This window comes from Physeter macrocephalus, chromosome 14, assembly GCF_002837175.3.
Source record: "Physeter macrocephalus isolate SW-GA chromosome 14, ASM283717v5, whole genome shotgun sequence".
Taxonomy (NCBI): Eukaryota; Metazoa; Chordata; class Mammalia; order Artiodactyla; family Physeteridae; genus Physeter; species Physeter macrocephalus.
In genome coordinates, this window is record NC_041227.1 from 94,666,983 (window position 1) to 94,680,186 (window position 13,204).

The following is a 13,204-nucleotide window of genomic DNA, read 5'->3' on the forward strand; positions in this document are numbered from 1 at the left end:
TGATTTGTATTCCTTTTATTTCTTTTTCTTCTCTGACTGCTGTGGCTAAAGCTTCTAAAACTATGTTGAATAATAGTGATGAGAGTGGGCAGCCTTGTCTTTTTCCTGATCTTAGAGGAAATGGTTTCAGCTTTTCACCTTTGAGAATGATGTTGGCTGTGGGGTTGTCATTTGGCCTTTATTATGTTGATGTAGGTTCCCTCTATGCCTGCTTTCTGGAGAGCTTTTATCATAAATGGGTGTTGAATTTTGTCAAAAGCTTTTTCTGCATCTATTGAGATTATATGGTTTTCATCCTTCAATTTGTTAATATGATGTATCACATTGGTTTGCATATATTGAAGAATCCTTGCATTCCTGGGATAAACCCCACTTGATCATGGTGTATGATTCTTTTAATGTGCTGTTGGATTCTGTTTGCTAGTATTTTGTTGAGGATTTTTGCATCTATGTTCATCAGAGATATTGGCCTGTAGTTTTTTTTGTGTGTGACATCTTTGTTTGGTTTTGGTATCAGGGTGACCTCCCATCAGCATTTATTTTTTAATTGCTTCACCTCTTCCATCTGAAAACTAAAAACCAAAAACTTCCCTGACCCCCAAGTCCTTTTCCAATAGAAGTCACTTTATCTTTCTCACTAAAACAGTGCAGTGAAGATGGTGGAGAGAAACAGATGGATTCCAGAGATTTAAGGAGATAGAATTTGAAGGAGATGGTGCTTAAAACCCTCCAATGGCCTCCTATTACACCTAGATTAGTCCAAAGTCCTTGCATGCATTGAGCCCTGCTAACTTCTACTCCCAAGGTGTCAGGCACACTAGTTTTCTCTTGAATATATCAAGCTAATTTCTGCCTCAGGGCCTTTACACCTGCTGCTCCTGCTTCCTATGTTCTAGATTTGGCTTCTGCTCCCCATTCAGGTCTCAGCTGAAATGTCACTTCCTCAGAGAGACTTTTCCTCACAGCATTTATCACTACCTGCAGTGATTCTGTTGCAGTGTCTGGAATACTGTAAGAGGCTGCGCAGGGCTCTTCAGGGTCTTACCTACCTCCTGATGGCCCCAATCTAACCAAGTCACTCCCTTGCTTCAGTGCTCTCAGGATAAAGTGTAAACTAACGTGGCTCCAGCTTACTTTGCCACTCTCATTTCTTGTTACGCCTCTTTTTCAGCTCAGCTGAATTTTTTTCAGTCCCCCAATTGCCTGGTATTCTCTCTTACTTCTAGGTCTTTCCATAACCTGTTCCTTCCATGACTGGTTAAATTTTCTCTTAGGATCCTTTATCCTTCTATGACAAAGCAGTTAATAATATAGTGAATGAGCACACAGATTATTGAGCCAGACATCCTGGCTATGGTTCTCAGCCTCATTATTTTACTGTGTGACCCAGGGCAAGTAACTTCTCTCTACTTCAGTTTCCTCATCTATAAAACAGGAATAATGATGGTTGTTGTAAAAGAGGGTTGTTACGATTAAAAGAATTTAATATGTGTAAAGTGCTTAGAACAGTGCTTGGCACATTGTAAATGCTATGTGTCTGCTATTTATTTATTTATTTATTTTTGGCTGTGTTGGGTCTTCGCTGCTGCACGCAGGCTTTCTCTAGTTGCGGTGAACAGGGGCTATTCTTCTTTGCAGTGCGTGGGCTTCTCATTGCGGGCTTCTTGTTGCAGAGCACGGGCTCTAGGTGCACGGGCTTCAGTAGTTGTGGCACGCGGGCTCAGTAGTTGTGGCGCATGGGCTTAGTTACTCCGCGGCATGTGGGATCTTCCCGGACCAGGGCTCAAACCGGTGTCCCCTGCATTGGCAGGCGGATTCTTAACCACTACGCCACCAGGGAAGTCCCTGCTATTATTATTATATGTCCCCTACTAGACTGTAAGTTGTGAGAGTACAAATAATATATATATTTTTATATGTATGTCACTACTGTGTCTCCTGCATCTAGAGCAGTGTCTGGCACATAGTGGGCACATAGTGTCTGGCATATTGCTCAGTGACTGAATAAATTACATCTTTCTTTGGATTGGTGGTCCCTTGGTGGTGTCAACATGGTTGAAGCAGTTCCAGATATTATATCTTCTTAATTCCAGTTTTTGTGGGAAAGAGCAACAGATCTTCCCAGAAGGAACTCCTTGTGCATTTTTGGCTCTGACTGGGTTACATGCCCATACATGAAACAGTCATTGTAACTTAGGGAATGTTATGTGTGATTGACTTGGGGTCTAGGCTATGTGCTCATCCACATGGTCTGAAATTGGAGTAGGGGTGACTCTCTGAATGAGTATCATTGGATATAGTGAGTGAATGCTTGGCAGGAAAAAAAAATCACAATTTTGCCCTTGGTAAGACATTCAAATAGGGAAATGGCTCAGGAGACCCTTATGGTTCAAATATAAGAAAATATGCTGTCATCATATAGATTCCAGCAGGCCTTCCCAGGGGCTGCGTGTGGTGGTGGGGTTAGGAAGTCACAGTTCCCAGAAGCTTCAGGGGCAGCTATGGCCTTCTTTTTAGTCATCCATTCTTCAGAACAGTGTCGATAATAATTCTTGCTCCTTTCTGGTTCTGCAACTCCCCTGTGGTGCCAAATGTGCTCTCATTCCAAAGGATAATACTTTTGCAAGTAATAACAACCCTTCTAAGCCTGGAGCTAGCCTTTGTAGGGCCCCACCTACAGGATGTCCTGTTTACTGCCCACCACCCTGTTCTGTCAGCTGTTGTAGTTTATTCTACGTATGTCCAGATGGAACTCCCTAGCTGGGAGGCTATTCATACGTGAAGCCTGAACCTTTGAGTAGGTTTGCTTTTCTAGGGACAGGATTATGCCAACTTATACACTGTTTCTCTACAGCAACATATGTATATATGTAAAAGCCTATGTATGTAAAAGTCACAAGCATCCGAGGAGAAAAAAAAATTCTTAGTTTCCTAGGTGCTGCAGGGAGTAACCCTTAGTTTCTTAGGGACCTGAGAATTCCATTATATGCATTTGTATGTATCTTCCTGCCTCCTTTTACAGAAGAATGTGAGCAGGCTCTATTACCTCCAGCATGTCTGTGACACTCCATTTACAGCATTTTCAACCTTTACTCTAGGGCCTATTTTTGCTTTTTTCCAAAATGAGGAAGACCCTTAATGTTAGATGAGGAGTTCAAATATTAATCTTAGATGAGGAGTTCAAATATTCATACCAGATCCTGGCATCCAACAGTAGCTTTTGCTTTCCCTAGAAGTAAAGCGAACTTAAGACCCTTCACAAAAGAATGGAACTTCTTCTCTTTCTCTCTCTCTCTGTGTCTCTCTCTCTGTGTCTCTCTGGACTTACATTTTTTAAAAAAATTAATTTATTTATTTTATTATTTTTGGCTGTGTTGGGTCTTTGCATGGGCTTTCTCTAGTTGTGATGAGCGGGGGCTACTCTTTGTTGTGGTGCGCGGGCTTCTCATTGCGGTGGCTTCTCTTGTTGTGGAGCACTGGCTCTAGGCACGTGGGCTTCAGTAGTTGTGGCACGTGGGCTCAGTAGTTGTGGCACACGGGCTTAGTTGCTCCGTGGCATGTGGGATCTTCCCGGTCCAGGGATCGAACCTGTGTCCCCTGCACTGGCAGGCAGATTCTCAACCACTGCGCCACCAGGGACGCCCTCTCTGGACTTACATTATAGCTTGGTCTCTATCCCTGCAGACTCTGAATTGTAGACAGGAGATTGGGCTGGAGATAGGATGGAAGAGTCACAGCGATAAGGAGAGTTTCGTCCTGTACCTCCTCTTCCCTTTGACTGCAGTGCATCGCCCGCAGCTTTCAAGTTTGCATTGTTGAGGTGAATTCCCTGGTGGTCCAGTGGTTAGGACTCCATGCTTTCACTACCTAGGGCTGGGGTTCCATACCTGGTTGCAGAACTAAGATCCCACAAGCCACCAGACGCTGCCCCCGCCCCCCCACAGGCACAAAAAAGTTTGTATTGTTGAATTCCTGGGACTGAATTGAGCCTAGTTTCTTTTTTTTTTTTTTTTTTTTTTTTTTTTTTTTGTGGTATGCGGGCCTTCCTCTGCTGTGGCCTCTCCCGTTGCAGAGCACAGGCTCCGGACGCACAGGCCCAGCGGCCATGGCTCACGGGCCCAGCCGCTCCGCGGCATGTGGGATCCTCCCAGACCGGAGCGCAAACCCGGTTCCCCTGCATCGGCAGGCGGACGCGCAACCACTGCGCCACCAGGGAAGCCCGAGCCTAGTTTCTTGTTGGGTTATGCTAAGGCAGCAGTCTAGGTAGGGGTCTAGGGGTGATAGCTGGGCCTCCTTGGGCTAAAGGCCTGGTTTTTGTTTACCAATTTGCAAAAGAGCCAGGCTCCACAGCGAGAGTTGTAAAGTAGGGAACTATTAACCTACAAGTCCCTCGATGGCACATATGAGATGCCTAGAGCATTTTCGTCCCATAAACAGTACGTGCTTGATAAACAGACTGAACAGTGCATTCTAGGTGCAGTCACCTTCTTGACAAGGTCCCCAGGGCTTCTAAGCACCTACTGGCCAGTAGTATATTCAGGGATGTCAAAGGTGACTCTTGCACAATCACCCCTCAGTGCATTCTACATGTGATCGTATTCTTGAAAGAAACCTAAATTTATCAGTAGTCACGTCAGAGCATTCAGGCCTTTAAGTGCAAGTGGGATCCAGAATCCTGGAAGTGCTATGAAGTCTACGGCCCCTATGGGCACCGCGTTTAGAAACCTACGCTACCTTCCAGAAGCCTCAGACCCTGGGCAGCCGCCAAATCCTCTAAGCTTAAGTCCTCGAAGCCAGCGGCCATGTCCACCCGAGACCCGGGAGTCCAAGGCATCAGGCACTGAGGCAGACACCCCCGGTGCGGGCTGCGCAGGCGCGGGCGGCCCGAGAGGGCCCCGGCGCTCCAGGCTGCGCAGGCGCAGGAGCGGCTGCCGGCGAGTCCCAACGGCGGCGGCGGCGGCGACGGCCTCGGCAGCGGCGGCGACGGCGACTGAGGGGCCGGGGCGTGGAGCACCAGTGGCGGCGGCGGGCGGCAACGGAGCAGCCATGAGGGCCGGGCCCAGTCACCGACAGTGAGTGGTGGTGGAAGCGGGGTGGGTGACGGGAGGGAAGAGGGTAACCTGCTGGAGGGATACTCCGACTTGGTGGGGGGGCTCTGTCTGTCGGAGGCGAAGGGGCGTGGGGGAGGGACGGTTTGAGATGATGATGCGGGAATTTGGGGCAGGGGTGGTCAGATGGCCCGGCGTCAGGGCTGGACAGCTTGGGGAGGGAACGGGGTGCGCGCTGCAGAGTGAAGAAGCCCGCCGCAGGGGCAGTGTCCCGCGCTCCCCCGTTTGTCATCGTCCCTTCCCCCGGGAGCTTTCGGTCGCCTCTCCCTTTCTGCTTCTTTCAGAGAATCGTCTCGGGGGATGGGGGTGCGTGGAGGATGAAAGCCCTGCTGGGGCTGAAGAAGACGGCTCTGGTCCAGGCAGGGAAGAGCCGGTCGCCCGGAGTAATAGGCTGCTCTGGGTAGAGGGTGGGGGTCGTTTAAAGCTGGGAGGGGTCTAAGGAAAAGAGCTAGGGGCTTAGAGTCCGGCAGTTTCGAACCCACGTCCGCCGCCGTTTAAAGCTGAAAGGTAACCTTGGGCAGGTCCCACTTAACCTTTCTGAGCCTCTGGAAGATGTAATGTGTTTCAACGGACTATTGCAAGCATCATGTATGTGATTGAGATCGTTTATAAAAATTGTAAATTTTGAGTACTGTGCCGAGGTTGCTATATCACCAACAGTATCACTGAATTTTATTTTTTTATTTTAATTTTTTTCACTGGATTTTAGATCTTACCGTTATTAATGGAACGACTGATTTCTTTGTCAAGGCGAAACATATTGTTTGTAAAACCTCAATAGGCACAGACGTGTTTTCTTCATCAGCACAGCAGATCATGTGCAGAAATACCAGTTTCTTCTGTGATGTGACAAATTAACCATCAGACTTGTGTAGGAAAAATACCATACTCTCAGGCATTCTTACAAATGGTATGTAGCTCCTTACTCAAGAGGGAGGCAATAGAGAATTGGAAGGCCAATCTGTTAAATGCTTTCTGAACACAGCCCGTTTAGGTTTGTTCCCTTGTAACCACAGTTGGTACTAACGTGCTTTATGATGAGTTGAAGAAACTAGTTTGAGACAAACTGGGAGGTGTGCACAGTGAGGGCTGTGCAAATACAATTTGTTATTTTTTAATTGTAAAAAAGTTTTTCGTTACAAGAGTCTCTGGTTGCCCCAAGGCCCTGTCTCTATTTTGGAGGTTAGAGAGCATATAGCAACTTTTCATCTCCACTTTTTGTTACCCTGCCTGTGGAACCTCCAGGGTAGAGTGCCTCTCAAAGAAAGACAGAAGCAGCTGTGCAAGAGCCCAAGAGGTGGCTGGTTTGTTTCTGAGGGGCTGAAGGAGCGCTCCTGAGGCTTTGTTGTTGTTCTTGCTGTTTAGGGTGGACAAAGCAGAGGACAGAGTTAAACTGTGTACTTGGAGAGAGAGAAAATGGCTTTCTAGTCATAGCTTTTGAAAGAGATGAAACTCCTTTCAAAAGGACAGAAAGAGACGATGCTTCAGCTCTGCTGCTGGCTCTGAGGATGCAGAGCTTGAAATGGTGAGGTCTTTTGGAAATTAGTGAGTGATTTGTCTTTCATCTGACCAAAGGTAGGGAGTAGCTGTATTAGATCCTTGGAGGTTCACAGATAAGGAGAATGAATTATTTTCTAGGAATAGGGAAATGCACCTTAGTTGTCTTTAACTTCTCCATCTGGTAAAATGTGTTTTACTTCTTTCCTGGAAATACACAGTGATATATTATTTTTAACGTTTTGCTTTAGTTCCTTGGCTGTCCCAATAAAATCTCTGTCCATAACACAGAGGTAAGTTTTTTATTCTTATTTAGAGGATAGTTTAAAAAAGAAAGCATTTGTTACTGTTGTCATAGGTCATTTACAGGATACAAATTTATTCTGTCTTTCACCACCACATGGAAGATGAAGTAGAGGTATAAAATGTTAGAACTAACCTAACCATCTTATTTTTAATAGTTGGACATTTATTTTTAATTTTGGTAATGCATTTTCCCCTCTATTGGAAATTCCATCAGTTCAAACAAGTCCATAAATGCTATCCTTATTACGTTAAAATGGTAGAGGTTTGTTCAGCTGTGGTGAGAATTTCCTTTCCTCTCCTTCTATTCTCTTTCCTATTTGTGGTTCCTTTTATGTAGTAGATTACTGTTACAGAATGAGGAGTCTTCCCCTGAGGGAAAGAAAGGGGATGGCCAGTGCCTTGATTGCCTTGTTGTGTGAGCAGTCCGTCTAAAGTGGGGATGTAAGGACTTCCCCTGAATCCCTGACATAGCAAGAGCTAAAATAAAAGGAATAAGGTTTACCAGTTCATTTTTATTCTAATAAAATGAATCATTTTTCTTTAAAAAAAAAAGCAAAAATCATCTCATGCCTCGGGGGAACCTTTTTATTTTTTAAAAATTAATTACTTAACTAATTAATGTATTTTGGCTGCGTTGGGTCTTCATTGCTGCTCGCGGGCTTTCTCTAGTTGTGGCGAGTGGGGTCTACTCTGCGTCGCGGTACGCGGGCTTCTCGTTGCGGTAGCTTCTCTTGTTGCGGAGCACGGGCTCTAGGCGCGCGGGCTTCAGTAGTTGTGGCTCGCAGGCTCTAGAGCGCAGGCTCAGTAGTTGTGGCGCATGGGCTTAAGTTGCTCTGTGGCATGTGGGATCTTCCCGGACCAGGGCTCGAACCTGTGTCGCCTGCATTGGCAGGCGGATTCTTAACCACTGCGCCACCAGGGAGGCCCCTCAGAGGAACCTTTTTAAAGCAGTCTGTATAAAAATAAAATTTTGGTGTTTTTTACCTCCCTCTCTTTTTTCACTGAGAATATTTGCTTGCAAACAGAATCTTTGTTTCTTCAGAGCTTTTCTGATCTTGCCACCCATTCCTTAGCTGAAGTCACTTTTGTGATTTTTTTTTTTTTTTTTTTTTTTGTGGTACGCGGGCCCCTCACTGTTGTGGCCTCTCCCGTTGCGGAGGACAGGCTCCGGACGCACAGGCTCAGCGGCCATGGCTCACGGGCCTATCTGGTCTGCGGCATGTGGGATCTTCCCGGACCGGGGCACGAACCCGTGTCTCCTGCATCGGCAGGCGGACTCGTAACCACTGAGCCACCAGGGAAGCCCTGTGATATTTTTATAACCACTTAATAATAGAGCACAAAGGGGTGTTTTTTTTTTTTTTGGTTTGTTTGTCATTTGTTTTGGTTCTTGATAGAGTGCTAACAACTTTAAAGGAATACTATATGAGAAAATGTTGAAAAGTAGAGTGGATTTATTTATTTATTTATTAAATTGAAGTATAGTTGATTTACAGTGTTGTGAGGAGAGTGGATTTAACTTAGTTAATTTGTAAGTTGGTTCTGATGTTTGGAGGGTAAAGGATTCAAGAATGGACCTGTGGTTCAGAGTAGCCTTCTGAGGACCAGGGTTTGCTTACCAGTGTTTATTTATTTAGCACAGTTGTTGGCATAGAGTAATTGCTGATTAAATATTTGCTGAAGAGAAAAATAGTAACAACATGAAACATAATCAGCAAACATGGGTTCAAATCTTCTGCAACTTTGTGTATCTTTGAATAAGCTTACCCTTGTGTCTTTACCTGTTTCCTCATCTATAAAACAAAGATAATAATTATACTTACTTCATAGGGTTGTTGTGAGGGTTAAATGTGGTAATACATGTAAACTGTTTAGAATGGTACCTGATACTTAGTAAATGCTAAATGAATGCTAATTATTACTAGTGTTTGTTGGATACACACTCTCTTTGTGCCCAAATCACTGGTCAAAGATGATTATGACATAGCCCTTGCCCTCTGGGAGTTCACAGTCTAGTGAAGGAAACAGAAGTATACATAGTAATTATATTGAATGCAATATCTATTTCATCAAATCTGTGGTGCTTATGATTGTAAGGCTCACAGTTATTTTGCATACCACTAAGAAAGAAGAAATGCTGCTAATGAGACTGGCATGCCATCAGTTGCAAGATGTATCCTGTTTTCAGAGAAATGTGACGGAAAAAAGGGTGTCTTAGAATTGATGGAGAGACTTCCCTGGGGTCCAGTGGTGAAGACTCCATGCTTCCACTGCAGGGGATGATGGTATGATCCCTGGTCGGGGAACTAAGATCCTGCATGCCACATGGCCAAAAGAAAAAAAAAAAAGAATTGATGGAGTATAGTAAGTGGTGCTCTACTAGAGAAAGGTACAGCTTGTTATGAGAGTTGATGGAAGGGCTGGGTTCAGATATCGTCAGTAAAGGCCTCTGCTGCATTGAACCTGCATGATAGGCCCTCACAGATGGACATGGAAGATAGGGCATTCCAGACAGACAGTAAAGTCTGAAAATGGGAAGGGAGAGGGCATTATTGATGTGTACCACCATATCAGGACAAGCAGGAGGAGGAAATGAGCTAAAGATTTGGCAGAGTAACATTGTATATTGCAGCAGAGCAGGACAGGAAGCTTGGAACATTTTCAGAAGAGACATGAGCCTAATTCTTGGATTTAAACTCCTGAAATATCACAACTCTAAAAGATGATTCTAATACAGTAAATTGGGAAGTGAGAGTATGTGTGAGAAGTGAAGTGGCCAAGGGAAGGGCTGAAGCTTTACAGCTGACCAGAGAGGGGATAAGTGTGAAGTCCCTGTACTCTTGGTATGAGGTGAATGCTTTCTCAGCAGAGAAGTGTTTAATATCTATTTCTGTCTTTTCACTGCCTATCAAGGTCTTGATTGTGTCCCTTTTAGAGCTTTGTAACTTAGAGTGAAAAGGAATACAACTTGAGAGGAAAAATGCTAAATTTTCTTTATTAAAGACACATTTAATACAAGGAGGGTAATAAGTTATCAGATTTGATAGCTCAGTTATAAAATGGTGGTTTGGTACAGTGCTGGATTGTACAGTTTCATGGGAAAATATAGGTCATTTAAGGAGTGACTTAAAAGACTCAGAAGAAAAGAAAAAAAAAAGACTCAGTTACTAATTTTCTGGTAACTAACCCTGAAGCTAGTAGGGAAAACTATGAAAAACGAAAAATAGCATAAGCATGAATTTCTGTAGTGTCTTTTCTTTTCACTGGTAAGCCAAAACTTGACTCTCTCTCTCTCTCTCTCTCTCTCTCTTTTAAGTATTTATTTATTTATTTGGTTGTGCCGGGTCTTAGTTGCAGCAGGCAGGCTCCTTAGTTGCAGCTCACCAGCTCCTTAGTTATGGCACATGGGCTGCTTAGTTGTGGCATGCATGTGGGATCTAGTTCCCTGACCAGGGATCGAACCCGGGCCCCCTGCATTGGGAGCACGGAGTCTTACCCTCTGTGCCACCAGGGAAATCCCCCAAACTGGACTCTCTTAAGTTTTTTGGACTCTGGTCTCATTGAAAATTTTTGGGGTTGATCCTCAGCAGTCAAATTCAGCAAACGTTGAAGTGCCTACTGTGTGTTAGGTGTTGTGCTAGGCACTGAGAATTAAAATGTGAATGACATGATCCTTGTTTTTAAGGTGCTTACTTTTTTTTTTTTTTTTTAATTTTTTGGCCACGCTGCTCGGCATGTGGGATCTTGGTTCTCCCACCAGGGATTGAACCCGTGCCCCCTGCATTGGAAGCACGGAGTCTTAACTAACCACTGGACCGCTAGGGAAGTCCATTAGGGTGCTCACATTTTAAAAAAAATATTTATTTATTTATTTATTTTTGGCTGCGTTGGGTCTTCGTTGCTGTGCGGGCTTTCTCTAGTTGCGGCGAGCGGGGGCTACTCTTCATTGCGGTGCGCGGGCTTCTCATTGTGGTGGCTTCTCTTGTTGCGGAGCACGGACTCTAGGCGCGCGGGCTTCAGTAGTTGTGGCTCCCGGGCTCTAGAGCACAGGCTCAGTAGTTGTGGCTCACAGGCTTAGTTGCTCCGCAGCATGTGGGATCTTCCCAGATCAAGGTTTGAACCTGGATCCCCTGCATTGGCAGGCGGATTCTTAACCACTGCGCCACCAGGGAAGTCCCCTAGGGTGCTCACATTTTAATTGGAGGCTGACAAATATGTAATTATGAACCAATACAGTATGTGCTGTCATAGAGATCTTCACTAACAGCTATGGGAGCACTGGTTCTGCCTGGTGGTGGGAAAGGAAGGTTGGAAAATGCTTCCTGGAGGAAGAATCAATTGAGTCTTGAGGAATGAATACAGTTTGGCTGCTTCACAGGAAAGGATTGGAGAAGATAGTGTTTCAAGTGCAAAGAACAACTTGCACAAGGGTATAAGAATATGGACCCTCAGGCTAGTGGTTTAATGTGCGTAGATCATGGGGTATGAGGTAGAAGTAGAAGGACGTGAGGTAAAAGATGCGTTGGAGCCCAATTGTGGATGGCCTTAGTGAGGGGTCTGAATTTTATTTTGTAGGTGCTATGGAAGAGTTCACATCACTATTTAAGAAAAGTAACACTGATGGATCAACGGCAAGGTCCTGTATCCTGTGATAAACCATAATGGTAAAGAATATGAAAAAGAATGTATATGTACAACTGAATCACTTTGCTGTATAGCAGAAATTAACACATTGTAAATCTACTATACTTCAATATAATAAATTTAAAAAAAAGAAAAAGAAAAGTAATCTAACACTGTTGACAGTGTGGAAGTTAGATTTTAAAAGGAGAACTTGGCTGCAGGGAGACAGTTCGTTGTGAGACTGGTGTGATGGTTGCTTGAGAGATATTGAAGATCTCAATTACAGTGGTAGTAATGGAATTGTAGACAGACTAAAGAGCTTTTTAGGAGACTGACTAGAAGGATCTTATTGACTTTATGTTGGGGAGTGTGTAAGGGAGAAGGAGTTGTCAAAGATGGATTTGAAATTCCTTGCTTGGGCAACTAAGTGGATGGTGATGTCATTAAACAAGATAGGGAATACAGGAATAAGAGGGTGTTACATTTGCGGGAAAATGAGTTTGATTTTGGTATGTTAGATTTGAGGTGTCTGGGAAATCCAGGAGCAAATGTCCAATAGGCTTCTGGATATTTGGGTCTAGAGTTCGGTAGAGAGGTTTAGAATGGAGATGCAGATCTAGAAATCATTAGGGTGTAAGTAATAGTTAAAGCCAGCATGATGACCCTGTGAGTCTAAGTTCCAGTTGCTTAATATGTTGTTCATTCACATCATCTGGAGGGATTGGCTTAATGGAAATGTGGCGCTCAGTACTTTCTCAATAGTAGTTCATCCTTATTTTTACATTTTTTAATGTGTTACATACTTGGCTTAAATTAGCAGCTTTTAGGTTGCAAGCAAGAATAAAACACAAAACTTCTCATCTTAGTGGAAAGAATGGTATTACTCTTAATTAAATAAGGATACCATTCCTGCTTAAAAGCATATATAAGTTTGTAAATTTTTCAATGAAAGGAAATTAGTGTGCACATCAGCTGTACATTTTCTTTTCCTCTTCTCAGTGGTTTACCAGACTTAGAAAACTGCCTTTTCTTTCTTTCTTTTTTCTTCCTTTCTCTCCTTCCTTCTTTATTTTTGGCTGTGTTGGGTGTTTGGGCTCCTCTCTAGTTGTGGCGCGTGGGCTCTGTAGTTGCGGCACACGGGCTCTCTAGTTGTGGCGTGCAGGTTCAGTTGCCCCGCAGCATGTGGGATCTTGGTTTCCTGACCAGGGATCCAACCCGTGTCCCCTGCATTGGAAGGCGGATTCTTAACCACTGGACCAGCAGGGAAATCCTGAAACCTGCCTTTTCTAACATCAGTTCCATTATAGATACGGGGGGGCGGGAAAGGAATCTGTTCCACTGAGTACTTCAGATTAGAAGCTAGGTGATTTTTTTTGGCTGCGTTGGGTTTTCGTTGCTGTGCGCGGGCTTTCTCTAGTTCTGACCAGCGGGGGCTACTCTTCGTTGCGGTACACGGGCTTTTCACTGCAGTGGCTTCTCCTGTTGTGGAGCACAGGCTCTAGGCATGCGGGCTTCAGTAGTTGTGGCTCATAGGCTCTAGAACGCAGGCTCAGTAGTTGTGGCACACGGGCTTAGTTTCTCCACAGCATGTGCGATCTTCCCGGACCAGGGCTCGAACCCGTGTCCCCTGCATTGGCAGGTGGATTCTTAACCACTGCACCACCAGGAAA

The 13,204-nt window shown here is 44.6% G+C and overlaps 1 protein-coding gene across 2 annotated transcripts in view; it reads left to right on the plus strand.

Moving 5' to 3' along the window:
• The first annotated feature begins 4,954 nt into the window (after positions 1–4,954).
• The window catches only part of FAM222B (family with sequence similarity 222 member B), a 71,881-nt gene continuing 63,631 nt past the window's right edge, over positions 4,955–13,204 (plus strand). Inside the window, exon 1 of one of the 2 annotated variants that reach the window (XM_007121726.4) lies at positions 4,955–5,072. The gene's annotated coding sequence lies outside the window, so the exon portion shown is untranslated. Of the gene's footprint in view, positions 5,073–11,269; positions 11,576–13,204 lie in introns of those variants that run through there. The other variant, XM_028498302.2, reaches the window with a different exon arrangement.